Raw genomic sequence first — 20,500 nt, forward strand, 5'->3', positions numbered from 1 at the left:
TTGCTTCCTTCCATCTGGTCAACAAATATTTATTGAGCCTACTTGAGCTAGTCTGTTCTAGGCACTGGACATACAGAAGTAAACAAAATGGGCAAAAAACCCGCTGATCTCAAGCAGTTTGTGTATCTGAACAGTGTAAGGCAGGTGCGAAAGCAAACTCCTGGTGGGGGTGTCCAGTGCGGCAGCATTTGTGAGAGTAAAAAAACCCGAAAGAACCGAAATGCCTGACGGTGAGGGTGGTTGGACCACGGTTTCCCAAACAGCGGTCGGGCACCTGAGGAAGCAGACAGGAGAGCCCGGGATGACTCCCAGCCCCAGCGCCCCTGGGCAGCGTGGCCTTAGGCAGGTTAGCCGGTGGCTCTCGTCCTGTCTCCTCATGCGTAAAGCGAGGACATTACCTTCCTCAAAAGATTTTTATTTATGTGACTTATTTCACACACGCGCCCACGCGTGCAGAAGGGAGAGCGTCAGAAAGCTTAGCGGGGGTCAGAGCGGAGAGGGAGTCCCAATGGACGTCAGCTGCTGCTGTTCTGTGGCTGTTATTATGCTGGTTGATGTAACGGTTGCCGGGTTATGGTGGGAAAAGTACCAAGTTGAAAAGCAGGAAACTGCAGCTCTCTTCCTAATGATACCTCCTACTCTGCACGCGATCAGGGCACGGAACGTTTAGGAAAGGTGCCAATTAGAGCCTCATTATATTTCAACTGTCACGGTTGATAATCCGTTTCCTTCGACCAAGATACTGAGCCACAACGTCCTGTTCCTTGGGGCTCTTTAAAAAAGGAGGGTGTCATGGGGCGCCTGGGTGGCGCAGTCGGTTAAGCGTCCGACTTCAGCCAGGTGACGATCTCACGGTCCGGGAGTTCGAGCCCCGCGTCGGGCTCTGGGCTGATGGCTCAGAGCCTGGAGCCTGTTTCCGATGCTGTGTCTCCCTCTCTCTCTGCCCCTCCCCCGTCCATGCTCTGTCTCTCTCTGTCCCAAAAATAAATAAAGGTTGAAAAAAAATTAAAAAAAAAATAAATGAACGTTAAAAAAAAAAAGGAAAAGAAATCGAGAATTGTTGGTCCCATCGAGAGAGCCCCCATTCTGAGCTAGACCCAGGGCTGAATACTTAACACCCAACACGTTATGCTATTTATTTTTCAAACCCCCTGCAAAGTAGGTGCTTTTATTGTTCACAGACTAGAAAAAGGACCTCTGTCCACGGAGGGTCAAAGGCGGGCAGGTGACTGAGCCCACACTGGACGTGAGTGTGACAGCAGCAGCCATGCTTTCAATGTCTCTCTGCTTCCTGTGAGCAGGTCCCAGGGAACCGGGAGGGAAGAGACCGGGTGGGCTCTGACAGCTGCCATCACCTGCCCGAGGGCAGTTTGGGAAGAGCAGGACTCAGCGCTGTGACCTCTCAGAACTCTCTGGAAGCTTGGCACACACCTGGCCCCGAACATGTGAGCAGAGGTCTGACACTGGGACTTGATCTGAGCAGAAGTCTGACACTGGGATTTGTTACAGTGAGGGCCCTGATGGCAGCTGTCTTCTCTGGGCCACCAGGCAGGCTCTCTCCTCTGTGACTTGTCATCCGCCTGGCTCTGGCACTGGCCTCCCCACCACTGCCAACGTCCCCACTTGCTTCAGCTGCAAAATCTGAAACTAGACCCAATGTGTCAATAAAAGCCTCATTTAAGTCACACACTGTGGGAGGATTAATACCACGTTTATCGACCGAATCAATTATCGAGTGAGTTCCGGGGTCCTCACACAATGATTTCGCCATTGTCCTTATTAATGGGTTTCCTCCCCAGGAATTGCGACTCTGCCGCTCACACTGGTCATACCCCGTAGCAGCTCCCGGAATTTCAGTGAAGGGCTCATTATTTTTGCATATTTCATGCTTCATTTTCTCCTGAACACAGTTCCACGTTGGCTAATTGCGGCTGTGTTGCCGGGGTCACGGCTGCCCTGCGTGAACCCTGCATGGGAGTGATGGATCCTGTCTCCCCTGGGCTAAGGGTGGACGTGCTGGGGGCAGGAGGCTTGTACACATCAAGTGAGCAGGGAGAGTGGGTGCTCCTCCTCTGGGAGACAGGTGGGCAGGGGAGGAGTGGGGAGGGTGGGAGGGGTGGCAGGGGAGGAGTGGGGAGGGTGGGAGGGGTGGGCAGGGGGAGGGTGGGAGGGGTGGGCAGGGGGAGGAGTGGGGGAGGGTGGGGAGGGGTGGGCAGGGGGAGGGTGGGAGGGGTGGGCAGGAGGGAGGAGTGGGGGAGGGTGGGCAGGGGGAGGAGTGCGTGCACCCTCCCGCCCCTCCCCAGGTGGCGCAGAGGTGAATCTCAGGGACACGCTCGCTGGCTCTACCCCATTCCCTGCCAGGTCCTCGCGCCCACCGCTCTGGCCCCTTTCCCTCCCCATGTCCACTCCTTCACCTCCCTCAGGGACCACAGCCCTGTCCCCTTGCCCAGCGCCCTCGCCCCTTCCCCTGCCTGTACCCCCTTCCCCACGGACTGCAGCCTCCGCCCCAACCTCTCTGTCCTTCCCCCACGGTGGACCCCAGCCCAGTCCCCTGCGCCCCTGCCGGGGCCCCCACACACCCTGCACCACGCGTCCTGTCCGCCGCAAGACGAACTTGCAGCTCCTCCCTCGCCGCTCCAGAGGCCGCCGTCCCCCCCACCCCTGCCACGGCGCCCCCCGGCCGCCCTCGGATCCCGAACAAGCATCTAACCTTCGACTGCTCCACACGGCTCTGCGGCAGCACGCGCTCAGTCGGGCTGAGCATGTGACCCAAGCCGGCCAATCTGAGTGTTTCTCACCAGGGCCTTAGTGATTGGGCGGACGGGGACACGTGACCCTAGCCGGCCAATCCGAGTATTCCCTGCCCCGGACTTCTGAGTGGGCAGGGACACGTGACCCGAGCCGGCCAATCCGAGCGAGAGGCCTGTCGGGTTATCGCAGGAGCCGTGGAATCGGCGGTCGTGTCGTCTCTCCGTGGGTCCCTCCCGTGTGGTGGGGGGAGAGGAGCCTGGCGCCGGCGCAGAGCAGCAGCGGGAGTACCCCGGGCCGGCCAGGCCTCCGGCCGGTCACCCCGGACCTGGACGTGCCGGCCGGGGCGGCAGGAGGTCCGTGTGCACGTGCGGGGCTGTGTGCGGTGCCGGGGCCGGTGACCTCTGTGGTCGCGGGCTGGGACAGCCGGTGACGGAGGCCGGCCGCCGCACCGTCGGGGCCTCTCAGAGCTGGTGACGTTGGCGCCGCGGCTGCGCAGCAGCAGCAGCAGCAGCAGCAGCAGCAGCAGGAGTTTGGCCGACTCCGGTGAAGCCGGTGGGAAGCGCCAGCACCGAGCCTGGAGGTGGGCCGGGGGACGTTGGGGGCAGGGGTGCTGGGGCAGAGCCACGCGGGGAGGGACCGCGTCCCGTTCCCCCCCCCCCCCCACTTTGTGCCGTTTATACCTGTGGGTCTGTCCTAATCGTGGATGTCAGGGTGTCCCCGGTAGGACGTGCATGTTGTGGGGTGGCTCCACCCCGAAGCCTTGTAGGACTTGGGGTTTTTCTCAGAGTGAACTAGGGCTTCGGCTGAAGGAGGGGCAGCAAGACGAACAGGGGTAGGAAGGGGCTTCCAGGCAGACAAGAGCTTGTGCAAAGGCCCTGTGGCGGGAGAGGAGGGTTTGGAAGGATGGCGCTGGGTGTGCCGGGAAACACGGGTGGGTATGGCAGGGCACCATCCAGGTGAGGACGACACCGAGCACAGCCTGTCTCCTGAAAGTGCCCGACCAGCGTGACTTTCCTTCCCGGGGGACCCAGGCCTCCCAGGCTGCAGATGTGTGGGTCCCGGTGAGCAGTTTGGTCAGTGGGTTGTCCTGACACCTTGACGAGTGCGGGTTTCCTGCACTCAGAACTGCGGGGGGGGGGGGAGGGGGGCACTGTGGTGTGACCCCAGGAGCCCAGTGTCGCGAGGCAGCTGGAACACATCAGTGTGGGCCGTTGGCTCTTCCTAGAGCTGAACGAAAGCGTCCTAGTGAGCAGGCTCGGCTCTCTCCCTTCGGGGCACCGCTGGGTTCCGTGACATCCGCGCCCCGAATTCGTATAATCTGGCGCTCTGGGCAGGAAGTAACGAGGGGAAAAGTGGTTTGGACAAATAATTGTGAACGAGTTGACGGGAACACGCGTGAGTGCTACCGTGTGGTGGGCGGCGCGTGGAGGGCGAGGAGGGAGTCGGGGCCCTTCCGTGGTCGCCCGTCTGCAGGGACGTAGCCTCGGCCTCTGTGACGCTCAGCCTCGTGAACCTGCCCCCCGGCCGTCACTTCACCCTCCGCTTTCCCGCCGCCCTGGGGGTGCTCCTGCGGGCTCTTCCAGGTCCGGGGCCCAGACGCCGCCGTGGGTTTGGGAGACACGTGGTGGGGTCACGGCTCGGGACGTGGTCTCCGCGGAGGGTCAGCTTGTCCGGGACACGGGCACTGTTCAGACAGAACGCTGTTGCGGGAGGGCGTGGCCTTCAGGCGGGGATGGGGCTAGCACCCTCGGGTGGGGGTCAAGGAGGGGAGCAGACCGGTTTGGGGAAGGAGCCGCCAACGGCCGCCCCGGGCTCGACGGGAGCCGGGTCCCGGCGGCGTGATCTCCCAGGCCCGGCCTGCTGGGACCGCGCCCACCTCGTGGGCCTCAGACCGCCCTCCCGTTGCCGCCGTCCAGGGCCGGGACGTGAAGCTGGTACGGGACCTGCCCTGCCTCCCCGGCCTCGCCACTGTGCCCCGGATCACGTCACCGTCAGCTCTGCTCCGAAAGTCAGGGTCGGGCCCCATCTCCCTCGTACTTGCCTGGCCGAGCCAGTCTGTTTGCAGGCGTGCAGGTGTGAGCGGGAACGTGCACATGGGTCACGTGGGCGCGGGCCTGAACGCACCTGATCGGTTGCCTGCTTCTCCCGGAGACCTCGGGGACCCTTCCGTCTCTGCGGCCACTGTCCCGAGCGGTCATCCGCCCGTGATGCTGAGTGTCCCCCGGCGTCTGTTCCCCCCTTCCAAGCGCTAGCTGGGCTGTGGCCCCCAGGCTAGAAGCTATGTTTCCCAGCCTTGCCATGACCGGCAGAGCCGGGTGCCCCTGTGGCCAGATGTGGGCAGTAGGGTGTGAGTGCGAGTGCTGTGTGCCCTTCCAGGCCCTGACCCGTAAGGCCAGCACCGTATACCGAGCTGGCAGGCCTGCATCGGGGACGGCGGCCCTGTCCCTGACAGCCTTGGAGGGTCAGCCTCCAAGCTAGACCCCACTGCCTTCGGAGAGGAGCGCGCTGTTTCGGTCAAGCCACAGCCAATACCCCAAGCTCGCGAGGCCCGCGCGTCGCAAAGCCTGCAGCCTCCCTTCAGAGCCGTCCTCACGTCCGATCTTGACGGTGGCCCCTGTGAGTCGGGGGCTCATGGTAGCTACCGTGCTTTGCCCATAAGGAAACTGAAGCCCAGAGACAGCTGGGTTCTGTCCCAGGTCACAGATGCAGGGAGGAGACAAGAACCCAGGCCCCTGGGCCCCAGGGCACAGCTTTCTCGTGTGCAGGCTGTTGCCAGGAACGCTCTGAGTCGAGGCCGTGAGGTTGTTATTAAAATATTTACTTGCGTGAAAAATTTCTATTACCTGAAACTCATGTATTATAGATGGAATCAGTAGCTTAGGAGGAAATAAACAAGAAGAATCACTTTAATAACAAAAGCTATGCAGATAAATTCCTCATTTCAGCAAGCTCTTGGCGGTCCCGAATAAATATATCATTTTTATCAGGCAAGTGCTCTAGAAACAGCGTCTTCAGGAAATATGTCAAAATAATCTCTCTGGCTGTGCTGCTTTCTGGAGGAAAGAAATAGGACAGTGGCTTCGGCACAGGCTGTCGGGACGGAGGGTGACGAGGCACTGAACAGGCTGGTCTCCCGGCTGCGTTCCAGCCCACCACGCACAGCTCAGGGGGCGGGGGCCACACTCTCACTTCCTGGCTGACAGTAGCCACGCTGCTCGCCCTCTCTGAGCCTCCACTGACCAACTCACAGCGCCGTCTGGGTGTGGAAACTTCTTACCAGATGCGGAGTGCTGCTCACAAATCACGTGGGCCCCATGGAACGCCGCCACTACTGCTGTTGTCTAAGTCGTGGACGGGGTGTAAGGGGAGGAGCAGAGTGGGGCCCGATGCCTGCTGGCTGAGGAGTGCGTGTGCCCGGTGCACACGTGTGTGCCTGCCCCTCTCCTGGAAGTGCACCATCAGCCGGGCCTCAGCGGTCCAACCCCAGGACCCTCCCAGCCCCTCGCCTCCCCTCGAGGAGAGCCGGTCCGCGCTGAGCCCCGGAGCATCCCTGCACCACCTCCTGTCCCTGCTCCCGCTGTCCCTGCCTTAGAGCAGGACACCATTGCTCCTGACTGCTGCCTCAGCGTCCCCACGTTTGCTCCCAGTCGGAGCTGCCCCCAGGATGAAAACCGTCCCTCGTTTGTGCGAAAACCTCCCACTGCCAGGCCGCGAAGCCCGGATTCCTCGCCTGACACCGAGCCCTCGCACCTGTCCGGCCCAGCGGCCCCGACACGCCCTGCCTTCCGTGCTCCCACACTTCTCGCTCTCCGGTCTGTCTGCAGCAGCCTCTCCTTCCTCGGGGCGTTGGCTCTCCCTGCAGGGTCCAGCTGGAGTGTCTCCTGGACGTCAGGGACGGAGCGACCGCTCTCCCTGCTGCGGTACTCTCACGGAGTCCCATCTGTACCTCTCTGGCTCCCAGCACGCCTTGTGGGGCATGGTCACCCTCCTGCTGGTCCTGCGGTCTGAGGCTGGAAGGGAAGGGGCCGTGGGGCCCGCGGCCCTGCTGCCTGCAGCGGGCCAGCACCTCTGCTTGGGGACGGCCGGAAGTCAGCGTGCAGTCAGGGACCCGGGGGAAGGGCGTGGAGGTGCCCCTCCTGTTACCCTGACCCACCGGATTTAATTAGAGCCCATCCGTAGCGACCCTCCTTCCCATGGAGCTGTTAGGGTCTCTGTGAGGAAAGGAAGGAAAAGAAGCTCTTGTCTGGTGCTCTTTTTTTCTGGAAGGTTCCTGGCATCTTGGAGGTACAACATCTGATGATTAGTTGAGACCCTGTGCTTTATGTAACGCCCTTTGTGTAACACGTGCGTGTGTGTGATTCGCGTGCAGGCATGTGAGTGCGCGTGCAGGGGTGCAGGGGTGCGTGAGTGTGCATGCAGAGGTGCAGGCGTGAGTGCAGGTGTGCGTGCAGGGGTGCAGGCACGAGCGCAGATGGGGCGTGAGTGTGCTTGCAGGGGTGCAGGCACGAGTGCGAGTGTGCGTGCGGGGATGCAGGGGTGAGTGCAGGCGTGCGTGGTGCTTCCATGCACGTGTGATCGGGTGTGCCGGGACTTGCCGGTGTCGGAGTGGATAGGTAGTCATTTTGGCCAGGGGCCCGTCACGGACGGAGCTGATCTCCCTTGATGCCAGTGTCCCTGGAAAACCAGCCTGCCAGTCACTGCTGGCCACTCGCGCTCCCCGTGGAGGGGCGCTTGGCAGTGACTGTGTGGGACGCGCCCGGCAAAACTGCCCCAGTGTGCTGGAAGCCGAGCTGTCCCAGCCTGAGTGGCAGGGCCTGGGCTGTGGACGGATTGGTGACTGCGGGGCGGCCTGCTGACAGGGAAGCTTCTCGTCCTCCCGCTTTTAGGTAATTTGGCCTTAAAACTACCGGGGGTATTGTCTGTTGGGGAATGGCCCTCAGCAGGCCCCCTGGGAAAAGAACCATTAGGGAAGAAAATAAGGTTCCGCAAGAAATTGTGCGGCCTTACGTTTAGCCCTCGCCGTCCCCTGTGGAGACTCCTCTACTCGCAGGAAGGATAGCCTCATGCCTTTGCCAGCAAAGAGGGCCTGTAAAGGAGAGACATGGATTTGAAAGCCTCACTCTGGCAACTAAGGAGTGTATCTCTGGGCACAGGTGACTTCAACCCCTAGGCCCACCTGGCCCCCCGGAGGCATTCCAGATGATGACCGAGCCTAGTCGGTTAAGCTACAGAATGGTTCATTGGTTCCTAGGCGCGTTGTCTCTCTGAGAATGTATGAGGCGTGGGTTTCTAAGGCTTTTTCAGCCCCTTCCTGGCACCTCGGACCGAGGCAGACACATTGTTCTTCTGGCCTCATGTGGTTAGGAGGTCACGTCCCTGTCACTGTTCCCCTTGAGGAGTTGAGAAACGGAGGGCCTTTCACGAGAACAGCAAAGCAAATGCTTTGTAGATTATAGATAAACGCAGATGCGTAATGGAATAATGTAAGAAATTAATCAACAATCAAAGGGTATGCGGGAGAACTAGGGGAAAGTCGCCATGTTACTTCTTGAAGCTTGATTACACATAGGAACGTTTTCAAAGTTAGGTAATGTTAGAAAAACATAGATGACGTATGTTACAAGGAAATCGCTAGCAAACATAATGCCACGTTTACTGCAGTAAATCGGCCAGTTCAACCCACTTCTGTTGTCTGTGTCCATTTTTATGTTAGTTTTAGTTTTTTATTTTAGTTTTTAGTTTCACCGACGCCGTTCTTCCTTCGGGAACCCCTGGTGGCTGGAGCTGGTCTTCGGCCCCAGTGCCACGACTATGCTTCGGTGACACGGCAGGATTTAACCTCGTAAGCTCCCTGTTTGAACAGCCCTCATCTATATCTTAAATTAATGAGGGGACTCCCACGGGAACGACTCGAAGGAGATAATGATGCGTCCTCGTGGGGCTGCGGGAGCGTCGCCAGCCAAGGAGCATCTCATTTCTCGGAAAATTAAGCCAGCACGCCATTATCACATCGTTTCTAAACGAAGGAAGGACTGGACCTCAGCGTCGTGGCCTCGTTTGGGCAAGAAAGAGACAACCTGACAAGCTGTCTTGTCACACGCTTGTTGGAGCAGAACATTTTGAGGAATGTCTCTGGATCCGTTCGGGAAGAGGAGCCGGTGGGTAGGAGAAATGTCCGAGATGACCAGATGTGACGGGGCCGTTTGCCGAGTAATCACCCCACGCCCGAGCCCGGGAAGAAGGAAATGCGTTTCTGTTTTCTGCTCTTGAGCTGCGGGACCTTGCTCGGGGTGGGGAGCCAGAGCCCGTCTGCTGAAAAGTCGTGAAGCTTTGCTCGGCCGTAGACGCTGGTGAACACGGCCAGGTGAAGTCGACCAATCCTGCCTGATGCACGTTTACCCTCGTGACAGGCCCTCTCGGGACGGCCTTCCTGCCCGTACGCCCTCTGTCTCCCCAGGAACTGCCCTCCTGACTCGGTGGCACCCCGCAGCCTCTGCTGCCCCCCGGCGAGAGCCGCTTGGCCCTCCGGGGCGGAGTCGGCCTGTGCTGGGCCAGTCAAGTCTGTCCACTGGAAGCGGGGACTCGGGAGCCCAGCAGGAGCTGGGGGCCTTGGCCCACTTGGTGAACACCTGCCAGCAACCGGCCCCTCCTCCCTGGGAAAGAAGGGGGAGGAGGGAAAATCTGGAGCCACGCTTTGAAGCCTGACGTTTCGGGGTTCGAATCCTGGCTCTGAATCTTGAGACGGATCCCAATCTTGTGACCTTGAGCGTGTGACTTAACCTCTCTGATTCCCATTTCCTCACTTGGAAAATGGAAGTTTGATAACAAGGAAAATTGTGATTTAAAACAACTGTCATGAAACCTGTCTTGGTGGCTCTGAAACTTGTCTCTAGAGTAAGTGGACTTTGGACCAAACATCAATGAAGCATCCTCCCTCCCAGGGAAGTGGACTTATCCTCCGGTCAGGTCCCTCCGGCAGCAGACGAGCTCAGGGTCGAGGCCCCTTGTGTCTCGAGAAGCTCCACCGATGGCCTTTGTGTTGCCTGTTTTGTCCCATCCCCCAGCACCCCATCCCCTCCTCGACGTTTCCAGATCCTCAAGGCTACAGGCCCATCTCCCGGGTTCTCCCCTCCCCATATGTCCGCCTTCTGGCTCCAGTCTTCACTGAGTGCTTTCCAGGCACATCACGCTGCCGCGTGCAGGGACTGTCTTCTGTTGAGTGATTTACCCCCTCGTTTGTCCGGAGCACGTCCTCAATCAGCTCCCTAAGAAGGTACACGGGAAGGGAGTCTTTGGCGTCCATTAATACTTGAAGGTGCCCTGACGTTCTCCCAGCATTTGGTAGTGTGGATGGTGTGGACGGGCTGGACGGTGTGGATAGTCCAGAGGAGTGTAGACTTTTAGGACAAACGTGATTTTCCCTTCTGTGCCTTGATGGTATTTTCCCATTGTCTTCTGGCCTTCGGCGAGGCTGCAAAACGTTCCCGGTGCTGGGTTGATTTGTTCTATTGCGAGTGAATTGTTGTCTGTTTTGCGCTCTTTTTCTGGAAGCTTTCTCTCCAGAGCAAAGGTCAGCAATTTTTTTCTGTCAAGGGCCAGATGAGAAATATTTTAGACTTTGTCGGCTGTATGGCTTCTGTTGCGACCGCTTAATTCTGCTGTGGTAGCACGAAAGCAGCCGTGGACAAGGCACAAACGGGCGTGGCTGTGTTCCAGTAAAACTTTATTGACAAAGTGCATGCCTGGGCAGCACGTGTAATAGAATCAGAAGGACGCAAAGAAGATTAGCATGCCCCGTGCGAGGACGACTTGCAGATTGGTGAAGCGTTCCCCATCACAAAAGCCTGACAACTTCATTCACAAAGACAGATGGTTTGCCAACTTCTGCCTTATGTCAAAGGGCGTTCTCTTTACCCTTGATTTTCTTTTTAAGTTTCTTATTTATTTTGAGAGAGACAGAGACAGCACGGGTGGGGGAGAGGCAGAGAGAGAGAGGAGAGAGGATCCCAAGCAGGCTCCGCGTCGTCCACACAGAGCCCGGCGCAGGGATTGAACTCGCAAGCCGTGAGATCGTGACCTGAGCCGAAACCAAGAGCCAGATGCTTCACCCGCTGAGCCCGCCAGGCACCCCCTGTCCTTGGTGCTTTGAGACTTCCCAGCGAACCGTTTATGGAGTGTTCTTGTTTTCATCGATTACACTTGAAAACCTGGTGAACTTTCAGTAGAGTCGTGTCGTCCAAATCTGATAAATTCCCTAGCTTTCTTGAAAAGGTATCTTCTCCCTCCGACTTCTCGGAGCCCTGCTGGTTACTCTGCATTTGCAGGGCCTCCCAGACTTCTTTGGTTTGCCTCTTATTTTCTCAGCTCACCTTTCTGTCACTTTCTCTTGTTAATTTTTATTTAACTTTAAGTGATCTCGACACCCAGCGTGGGGCTCGAGCCCACGGCCCCGAGATCGAGAGTCACACGCTCCACTGACTGAGCCTGCCAGGCGCCCCACTGTCTCTTTTCTTTTTGTAATGTTTTCCAGGCTATTGGATTTGACTTTTTAACAGCCTTTTTACATGTTTTAAAAATACTTTTGGCCATATATTTTTAACCTCTAAGGGTTCCTTCATGTTCTCTGAGTGTTTAAATATTGTAGAATCGTTTTATTTTATGCAAGATGCTATGTCTCCTGGATTCTCCCTGAAGATACTAATTAGGGTTGTTGGTGGTGGTTTCTCATCTCCTGTTTTCAGAATTATTTCTAATCCCTTAGGTGTCAGCTTTTCTCTTTAATGATCTGATTCCTTCTCTTTTACGTTGCAGGGTTTTGCCCCCTTATCTGGTGTTCTGGTTGACAATTATATCGAGGTGATTTGTATTTGTATTCAGAGTAAGCCATGCACAGTTGCACTTGTGCTCTGCGAGTATGAGGAGTGCTTGTTAATGGCGGAATTTGCACTAGACTGGTCACAAGGAGTTGCTTTTAGAGCTGCGGGACCCCTGAGCCCCAGACGTGGCGGTCTGTTTTTTTGGAATGGGGCGGATTTATAATTTACCTACAGGTGTTTGGGCATACCACCTTGGGCTTAATTCCACTTCCCTTGAGCGACGGTTGGGCTTAGTGACTTTGTTCTAACGAACAGAATACGGCGAGCGTGACCGTGCGCGACTTCCGATATTAGGTCCTACGAGGCATCGCAGTTTCCTCGTTGTTCTCGCGTTGTGACGACACCCGGGCAGCCTCCGGAGAGTCCGGGCGGTGAGGGAGCCGTCCAGGATGCCGACCCTCCGGCCCCAGGCGAGGCTTCAGATGATGCAGCTCTGGGGCCCGTCTTGGCTGTGCCCTCATGAGAGACCCGAGCCGGGACCCCCCAGCAAGCTGCGGTTGAATCCCTAGCCTGCACGGGCTGAAAGATAACGAGTTTTTGTGGTCGTGAGTGGCTCTGTTTCGGGGTAGCGTGCATAACGGGTATGCAGCCATAGGTACCAGCGCAGGGGCTGTGCACTTTCCTTGGGGTTGACTCGCCGAAGTTTCACCTAGATCTGTGTACCTGGCTGCGAGGTTTTCATCCAGCGGTTGGGCCACGTATTCTGGGTATAATCATGGCCACCCTGCTCTCAGCGCTGTGTCCCATTTCCATTTCTGGGTGAAGTTTCTGAGGCCCAGCCTAGGGCCGTGAGGGGCGCTCTGATTCCTGGGCTGCACCTGTCTCCACGTACAACCTCAGGTGTGGTGTCCGCCACGCTGCCTCCTGTTACCCCGTGTCCACCCGCCTCCCCCCACCCCGTTATCCTGTGTCCACCTGCCCCCCTTTACTCCACATCCATCCGCCCCCCCTGAGTTATCCCACATCCACCTACCTCCCTCCCCCTTACCCCAGGTCTACCGCCCCTCTTACCCCCATTATCCGCATCCACCCCCCTTACCCACGTCCACCTGCCCCCGCTTTACCGCGTCCACCCCCCTTACCCACGTCCACCTGCCCCCTTACTCACATCCATCCGCCCCCCCGAGTTATCCCACATCCACTACCTCCCTCCCCCTTACCCAGGTCTACCCGCCCTCTTACCCCATTATCCGCATCCACCCCCTTACCCACGTCCACCTGCCCCCGCTTTACCGCGTCCACCCCCTTACCCACATCCACCTGCCCCCCTTACTCCACATCCATCCGCCCCTCCCGAGTTATCCCACGTCCACCTGCCTCCCTCCCTCCTTACCCAGGTCTACCCGCCCCTCTTACCGCAGTTAGCCCGCATCCACCCCCCTCTTACCCCATGTCGACCCACCCCCCTTACCCGCGTCCACCCCCGTCACCCCACGTCCACCCGCCCCCCTTACCCGCGTCCACCCCCCCTCACCCCACGTCGACCTGCGCAGAGGCGAGGCCCAGGTGGCTCTTGCTAAGCCTCCTGCCTCCTCCCACGAGTCAGGTATGCCAGCGTCTCTGGGTGACAAACCGTTGCTAAAGGCTGGGAGTCTTAATGAAGCAGTAACTTTAAGAACGTGAGTGGACACAAAGGCACAACCAGTGCCTCCTTGATTTGCTGGTGTGTCTTACCTTCAGCAAGCGCGTGTCCCGCGTCTCATGGACTCGAAGGGACTCCGGCACCCTGGGGTCCCGGAGGCCCCAGTCTCGGCCGGGGGTGCGGCCAGGCAAGGACCTCAGCTTTGATGGGTCCTCTTGCGAGGCCTAGACCATCCTCCCGCGTCCTAGCCCCCAGACCCGTGAGATGCAGAAACGGGTCTTCTGGACCAGAGCTCTAGAATGCCAAGGGCACAAAAGGAGCCGACTCGGGGGGGGGGGAGGGTGGCGGGGTGGGTGCGTGGGAGGGGGAGCCGGGCGTATCTGTGGTCGCTCCTTGGTGGGAAAACGGTCCTCATCTCCGTGCCCAGACTTAGCGTCAGCTGTGCGCAGGGAAGCTCAGCTGTGAAGGTCGTGTCCTTGGGGGGCTGACGTGGGCATCGAACGGTGATCAGAGGGAAGACAGAGCACTTGTGCCTTTGAGGAGCGTGTAGAGGGAGTGGAGGAAGGAGGAGTTGCGACAGAGCGACTGGGGACGCCTGTCGAGGGGAAGCAGCCCGAGCACGGGTCAAGAATCCCTTCTCAAGGGTGGGACCCCGCGGTTGGGGGGGGGGGGAGTCTCACCAGTGGTGCCTCTAAATCGTTGCGGGGTTTCAAGGACGTCACTTGTGTCATAAAAACATACAGGACACTTGCACCTCAGGGGAGGAGGAAGCGTGTCGTTCCGTGGCCTCGTCTTTGTACTCTCTGGTGCTCGTCCGCGTGGTCAGCAGACATTTCTGCCGGGCGGCTGTGCACCGGCCCCGGGGGGGCTGGCCCGCAAGCCGGGAGCCTGGCCCCCCGGGCCGCACAGGCCGCAGGAGGGCCCAGCGGGTGCAGCGGGTGCCCTGCCCTCGTTGGCAAGAGTGGTGCAGAGCCGTCATCGTGCCTGACGCTGCTGCTGTCCAGCCTGCTCGTCCTGAGGTCCCGCTTCCCGGGTCGCTGGAGCCTCAAGGACAAAGGCTTTTGTCTGTTTCAGTCAGCTCTGCGTCCGGCGCCTGGCGCACGGTAGAAACCCAACAGGCACTCACTGCTTCGGTGAACGCTTCCAGACGTGTCTGCGGGAGGCGGTCGCGGGGTCACGCGCTGTCCTAAGCGCAGGCCTGTGGCGCAGTCAGTCGCGCTTCGAACGCGCCGTGGGAAGGGCCTGAGGCATCGTCCCTTCCCCCCCGCAGCAGGGACGACACGCGTCCCGCACGGGGGACGCCGGCGGTGACCAGGGCCAGGCCCTCACCTGCTCCGTCCACGCCCGGTACCCCGCGAGCGGAGGTGCGCGATCGTGGCGGCCGCTGCCCGGTTGTCGGCCTTTCCCCTTCCGGCACTTTTTCCGGGTGTTTCCTTCGGGAAGTATGCACGTGTGGAAGTGCCGGGTCAGAGCGCGTGCAGTTCAGTCTTGACGCGCATCCACAGGTGCCCCTTCCCGCCCTCCAACACTGGCGTCCTCGTCCCTGTGAGTCCGCACTGTCACGTCACCCTGCGTCCCTCTGCTCTCGGGGTGGGGGGGGGGGGGCTGAGCATGTCTTCGTGTGCACACCCCCGGGAGCCCTGCGGCGCTGGCCCTGCTGGGGGACTTCATCAGGGAGGCAGGCGAGCGCCCAAAGTAATTAAAAAGGAATCAGACCCTCTTGTGTCTCTCAAAGATGATTAACGGGGCTCTCATTCATAATTTAAGAAGTCTTTTCTCAGAGTCTCCTCTCCTCCCTCGTCCTCCCACCCCTGCAGGCGGGCCGGCTCCGGGGCGCTGGGCTGGGGGTTGGGCACGGGCTCAAGTTAACAAGCTGTGTCCTTGGCACATTCTTGGTTTTCCTGGGAGTCGCCGCTGGGAGCCTTTGGCCCTTTCTCCTGCCGTGATGTTAGTCTCCGATTTGCACAAAGTGCGTCCCTGTCTGCTGGGAACAGGTGGAGTAGGCCCCTCGCGCCAGATGGGTGACAGACCCCCGTCCTGGGCGTGCGTCCGCCACTGGGGGGAGCAGGAGTTCCCGGGGGGCTCTGAAACCCTGGTTCTGGCGCCTGCCTGCCCCTACCCGCTCCCCCAGCCTCCGGGAGCCCCTGAGGGGCGTCTGTGGAGAGTGGGGCAGTCACCGTGGAGGCACAGGCTGCGTGGAACCGTGCCGGTGGGCTGTGGTGTCTTTTTCTCTTTTTAACGACACAGACGACGCCAGAGCGGGAAGCATCAGAAAGCAGCGCGAGTACGAGTGTTGTTTCCCTGCGGCGGGTGTCCGTGTGCACGTCTGGTCTTGCCTAAGTGTGCCCCTGACGCTGGGTCCTGTGAACACCGCTCACGCCTAGCGAGTTTGGGCCCTGGCAGCGGGCCCGGGGCGCGGGGTTCTGCCTGTCCCCACCACGGTGGTCGGGGTGACCCGTGCTCGGATTCTCTCTCTGGTCTCGCGGCCGCACCTGCTGCCTGTTTCAGCCGTCCCCTCCGAGTCCCCCTCGGCGTCCCCAGATCCGACCCCATGGGCCCCTGCGCTTCAGCCCCGGTGGCCGGTCTGCCGTGCCTCTTGCCACCGCCTCGCCGGAGGCCCAGATCGCTGCCTCCTTCTCGGGCCCCGCCCTTCCTGGCTCCAGGGCCCTGTGGCTTTGAGCTTGGAGACTTTCCTGGACTCTCCTGAGAAGCCTCCCCGCCTGCTGCCCGGGTGGACCATGAGCTTTTAGTAGGTGTGTTTGCACATACACGTTCATTCTTTTCACTGCACACTCCCTCCGTCTGTCCCAGGAGGGGGCTCCGTGCACACGTGTCTGCTGACAGCCTCACGCTCTGCCGGGACTGAGTCCGTGCCCCCACCCGCTTCCCCTGTGGAAGCCTGACCCCAGCATGGTGGCATTTGGAGGCGGGACCTTGGGGAGTTGATTGGGCCACGAGGGCGTGGCCCCGTGATGGGCTTAGTGCCCTAGGAGAGAGACCCCAGACAGCCGCCTCCCGCCTCCCACCTGCCGCTATGCGGGCACACGGTGGCATGGCCAGCCAGGAGACTCCAAACCTGGCACCTTGATTGTGGGCCTCTGGCATCCGGAAGTGTGAGAAGTGGACGTCTGTGGTGTACGTCGGGGCCCCCAGTCTGGGCATTTGCTGCTGCAGAGCCAGGCCCACTGACGCCAGCTCTCGGCCTCCTGCCACTTTGCCCATTTCAGCGTGGCTTCGGAAAGATGAAAGTGAATCCTTGGGTTCCAAGTGGAGATGAGACTTTTAAATATTGTGTGAAAAGTCACGTTGCATTGGGGTGCCCGGGGGGCTCAGTCAGTAGAGCATGTGACTCCTGGCCTCAGGGTTTTAGGTTTGAGCCCCACGCTGGGAATAGAGATTATTTAAAAGTAAAATATATAAAAAAATTAAAGATCCAGGGGTGCCCACAGGGCTCGCGGTCAGTTGGGCATCCGACTTCGGCTCAGGTCACGATCTCACGGTTTGTGGGTTTGATCCCCGTCTCGGGCTCTGTGCCGACGGCTCAGAGCCTGGAGCCTGTTTTAGACTCCGTGTCTCCCTCTCTCTCTGCCCCTCCCCCACTCACGCTCTGTCTCTCTGTCTCAAAAATGAACGTTAAAAAATTTTTTAAAAAAAGTGACATTATATAACACGAACCGTTTTAAAGCAACAATTCAGTGGCATTCAGTGAACGTACGATATCATGCAGCCGTCACCTCTCTCTGGTTCCAAGACGTTTCGTCTCCCCCAGAAGGAGATCCTGGACCCGTTGATTCTTCCGTCCTCTCCCTCCGCCAGCCCCCAGCAACCGCCAGTCTGCTTTCCGGGTCTGGGACGTAGCTGTTGTGAATAGTTCATGTAAACGGAGCCCCACCATGTCTGACCGCTGGTGTCTGGCTTCCTCCACTTAGCGTGTCTTCTCTTAATTCATGGTGAAGATGCTTAAAAATCGTGTGCGAGAGTGTCTTTTGCGTGTTTAAACTCAGAGGGGTTTTGTGTTTATTTATTTGTTCCGGCGTAATTAACATACGGTGTTATGTTAGTTTCAGGTGTGCGACACAGGGGTTCCGAGCAGCACCGGGTGCCCGCCACGAGGGCGTCCTCAACCCCCGTCGCCTGCTCCATCCACCACCCTCCCTGGTAACCGCCGGCGTGGTCCCCACAGGTGAGCGTCTGTTTCTTGGTTTGCCGTGCTCTCTCTTCTCCTGTGCCTGTTGGTTTTGTTTCTTAAATTCCACATTTGAGTGAAATCACGCGGTGTTTGTGTTTGATTTATCTCACTTAGCATATTTTCTGGGTCCACCCACGTCTTTGCAAGGCACAGCAAGACTTCATCCTTTTTATGGCCGAGTAGCCTTCCGGCGTGTGCACGTGCGTGTGTGCGTGCATGCGTGTGTTTCGGCCGTTGTAGATAGTGCTGCTGTAACATCGGGTGCGTGGATCTTTGAATTAATGTTTTTATTTTGGGGAGTAAACACCCAGGGGAGGGATTCCTGGGTCGTAGGGTAGTTCCGTTTTCACCCTTCTGAGGACCCTCCACCCCGTTCCAGAGCAGCTGCCCCAGTTTGCACCCCGGCCAGCCGTGCACGGGGGTTCCCCTTTCTCCGCATCCTCGCCGGTGCCTGCTGTTTGTCGCGTTGTTGATTTTAGCCACTCTGGCGGGCGTGGGTGGTGTCGCATGGTGGTTCGTGGTTGTGACGTGTATCTCCCTGAGGATCAGTGATGTTGAGCGTCTTTTTGTGCGTCTGGGTGTCTTGGGAGAAGTGTCTACTGAAGACGTGAGCCCCTGGGAAGGTGGAGTTGTCTTGTAGTTGTCATAAGGACGTGGTTTTGCGCTCTGCCCGCCCCCTCCCCCATCCTCTGGGAAGGACGGGCTCGTCCTGGGCTGAGCTGAACCTCAGCGGCCAGGCTGGACGGGGTGAAGCAGGATGAAGTTCTGCAGGGCTTCCTCCAGCTCCCTGCTCTGGGCAGTTCTGGGAGCATTTTTGTTAGTCAGTCGAGGGCGATCCCAGCCGCGGTTTGGGTCATGCCAAGTGTCTGAGTGCTTAGTGCCTGTGAAGGGATTTGCAGAGGGCTCGTCCTGTACTGACCAGAACCTTAGTGACCTCAGGCTCTCACGGTGCGGGGGACGTGGGTGCGAGCTGCCCGCCAGAGGCGGGGGGGCCCCGACCTCCTCTGCAAGGCGGCATCTTCGCTCAGGGAAAGTGGCTGACTCTTTCAGGGGTGTGGGGGCGTCGGGGGTGGAGGGGGGGATCTTCCGTGCATCTTCAGGGCTTAAAGTCCAGGAGACGCCCGCAGGCATCTCACAATGGTCTCAGAGGGGCCACACTGCGTGGGCCTGTGGGATTCTGGGAACACTTCCACGTCCTCAAGTTCAGTACTTGCTACTTCCTCCGTATCTCTTCCTAGGTATCATCAGAAAACCCCCAATTTTTTGTCTTTGGGCTGTGCCTTGTTTTGGGGGGGATTAGGAAAGGGGTGGCTGTGTGGGCCATGCCTCCAGCCTCAGCGGGCCGGTGGGGACGGGGGTGGTCTGAAGGGACACAGCGGGTGTGGGGCCCTGCAGGGGAGCCTGGTCGGTTTCTCACCCTGGAAGTCAGGCTCCAAGGTGACTTAGATGGGTCAGAATTGAGGAGGAAAAGTAAGTTTGAGGTTGAGGAGAAGAAACGTGAGCCCCCTACGTTTGGGTCTTAAATCCCAGGCGCATGCATGCGGGATGAGGGGACTCGGCACGTGGCTGTCGGCGTGACGGGGCCATCACGGGGTGGACACAGGTGAGAGGAGGGCCGTTCGGACCAAGGGAGGCCGAGACCCCCACTCCTTCCTGGACTTGAGCCGGCCTGCCAGGGGGTCACACGTCCACGGCATGAGGTCGCCACGTGACGAGGCGCGTGAACGTGGGCACCAGAGTTTACCGAGGGGACGACGGGGTCAGCGAGAGCCTGGGGATGACGTTTTGCGGGCAGCGGTTGAAGAAGCCGGGGGTGGGCCGGGATCTGGCTCCGCCTTGCCGGGGGCCCGTGAGGGTGGACGTTCCCCTCCTCGTGCGGCCCTAACAGGTGACCACACACGTCGTGGTCTGGAACCTTGTGAACTCGCCTTGTGGTTCCAGAGGCCCCATGTGTCGGCAGGCCAAAATCAAGGTGTGGGCAGGGCGGCCCCAGTGTTTTCCGGCCGCGGGGGTCTCGCGAGCTCTCATGGGGTCCCAGCCCCGTTCTGCCTGCGGGGCGGCCCCCTCCCCGCTGACCTCGGCCTGGGTGGGCCCCTCTCCTCCAGACCTCGCTTCCCACGTGGCGACGCCGGGCCCTCCTGGACAGTCGGACGGTCTCCGCACCGCCAGCTTCCGGGTGTAATCACACCAGCTAAGTAGAAGGCCACACTCCTGGGCGCGGGGGGATTAGGCCGCGGGCCTCTGGGGGCGGGTGGTGGTATCGTTCTGCCTCTCACAGACAGCAACTGTCAGCTGTGGTTTTGTTTTCCGGTGTGGCTTCCGAAGCAGAACCCGGGCTGGCGGCTGTGATCACGGGCCGGGAGGCGTCGCGATCTGGGCCAGAGCCCTTGTGTCCCACAGTCTGACTTCGTACGGCAAGGGAGGGGGGCTCAGGAGGACGTGGTCCCGCTCCCCCGGGGTCACTCGGGCACAGGACGCGTTTTGCCCGGGAGGGTGGTTCAGCGGGGCTTCCTGTGCTGGGTGAGATGTCGGACCCGGCGGCACAGATGTTCCCAACTGTAAGACTGTTACTTTTACGGGGGCCGTTTGGGGACATCGTCCCGTTTGGCTCACAGTTGAGACCAGACCAGCTTGTGTCACACACAGGACGAGACCCAGGCGCGGCCAGCCAGCCGGGATGCGGTGCCCAGGTCAGCGCCTGCCCGAGCGGCCCGGGGCCGGGAACCGAGAGGATGCTTGGCGTTTGTCTGCGTGGCGGGGATGGGATTGTACAGTCACCACGTTGGGGGAAAAGCGTGATGCTCTCGGTCTCTGGAACTGGGTTTAGTTTCTGAGTCCGGGCGCCAGGCCGAGGAGTGAGCTCATTTCTAACGGCTGGTTTCCCTGCCTGTCTGCTCACAGGGGCCGCTGCCCAGCCTCCGCCCGACTCTTCAACCCGGGCACGCTGAGAACCTGGCTCCCCCAGGACACTTGCCCACGCCTCCCTGGGCCTGCAGTCCCAGCCGCAGACCCCCTGTTCCCTGTCACTCCTTCTCTGGGCCCAGGGCAGGGGCGGGGACCCCGAGGCCCCTCTTCCCTCTGCCGTCCCTCCCGGGGTGGGAG

The 20,500-nt window shown here is 59.6% G+C and overlaps 1 long non-coding RNA gene across 2 annotated transcripts in view; it reads left to right on the forward strand.

Moving 5' to 3' along the window:
- Positions 1 to 2,907: 2,907 nt before the first annotated feature.
- LOC113595933 (uncharacterized) overlaps positions 2,908 to 20,500 on the forward strand; it is a 40,145-nt gene continuing 22,552 nt past the window's right edge. Inside the window, exons 1-2 of one of the 2 annotated variants that reach the window (XR_008293932.1) lie at positions 2,908 to 3,331; positions 17,271 to 17,392. This is a non-coding gene — a long non-coding RNA (uncharacterized LOC113595933). The remainder of the gene's footprint in view (positions 3,332 to 17,270; positions 17,393 to 20,500) is intronic. The other variant, XR_003416608.2, reaches the window with a different exon arrangement.

Source organism: Acinonyx jubatus, chromosome E1 (genome assembly GCF_027475565.1).
Source record: "Acinonyx jubatus isolate Ajub_Pintada_27869175 chromosome E1, VMU_Ajub_asm_v1.0, whole genome shotgun sequence".
NCBI classification, from domain to species: domain Eukaryota; kingdom Metazoa; phylum Chordata; class Mammalia; order Carnivora; family Felidae; genus Acinonyx; species Acinonyx jubatus.